The following is a 1372-nucleotide window of genomic DNA, read 5'->3' as shown; positions in this document are numbered from 1 at the left end:
GTCAGAGCTGTGTACACCAAGACCTGGAGAGCTTGCGCAAACCCATTAATAGTGTAGCAACCCAAAATATCTCTGCCCTTCACAGAGTCCATCAGCACCTTAAACACGACTCTCCCTCATGGATAATTCTCAAACCGCTCTAACTCCATCACTAGCCTTGCCAGACTAACCCGTGTAGGGGTTGAATACTTTGTCCCTTCAATGTATCCAGTGAAGATGACAAGGTACGCGAGCCGCTTGCGATCATCCCGAGACCACCCTTCGCATCTCTCAAATGATGTTATTATCTCCTAGTATATGGCCCAGCTTCGACATGAACTCCCAGCATCTCCCAGAAAGAAGTCAACTCCTTTGTAACAACACAGTGAGGTCTCTCAAGGTCCTCGATGTACTCGCAGTTTTGACCAGTGAGGTTTCAAACTCTAACAGTGAAAACCTCACAGGTTCTGGACCAACGAGACTCCACAGCTCATACTTCTTCTTTATGTCCAGCTGGAAACCGAGCATGTAGTGAACCAGCCTTGAAGCCCAATGAAATCCCAGCTCTTGGAACTTGATGAAAACTCTCAACTTCGACTCTTTCAGCTCTTCATATTCGTCATCATGAAGAGCTTTCTTTAAAGCAGTATGCAACGTCCAACAAGTATGATACGAAATGCTATGTACTGCGTGGGGGGGCTATTCCCCTAATGTATGTATCCTACGGGGGAGTTCTGGTATATCCATTTTTTTCCCTGCAAAAAAAATCAAACACAACCATCTCAAAACAATCAAAAATTTATCATTAAGTCAACCTTCTCAAACAATCAAAGACTTGTAATTAAGTCGTCTGGCAAGTTTTCCAGCTGGAAGACTTTCCAGACGACTTAATTATAAGTCTTCCAAGACTTCCAGTAGAACATTTTAAACCCGACCTGAAAATTTGGAGAAGATATAGTCGCCTTCGACATAGCGATTATATATCTGCAAAAATAGACGTGAAAAAAGAACGAGTGTATAAATTGATAGAGACAACGTTTTATGTTCATCTTTTCCTCAATCAATCACTCGATAGTAAGAGATATAACTTACCGGAGGCGGAGTTCAACGAGACGCCTTTGAGAGAATGCGCGCCAGGGTTTCCTCTCAGATCTTATATAGAGGAAGCGGCTGTGAGAACGGTGGTGAGAACGACGGTGATAACGGCGGAGAGATAACCGGCGGTGAGAACGATGGATTAGAGAGAATCGACGGAAATCGCCTTCGAAATCGCCTTTGAGAGAAACAACGTTAGGGTTTTCTGAATTTCGCGTAAAAATGAATAAAAAAAAACACCTTATATGTGGCCGGTAAATAATCCGGTTAGGTTTAAAAGTACATTGTAAAATTAAAG

The sequence above is a fragment of the Brassica oleracea genome, chromosome C3 (assembly GCF_000695525.1).
Source record: "Brassica oleracea var. oleracea cultivar TO1000 chromosome C3, BOL, whole genome shotgun sequence".
Taxonomy (NCBI): Eukaryota; Viridiplantae; Streptophyta; class Magnoliopsida; order Brassicales; family Brassicaceae; genus Brassica; species Brassica oleracea.
The sequence above is the reverse complement of the archived record's forward strand: the minus strand, read 5'-3'. Positions refer to the sequence as shown.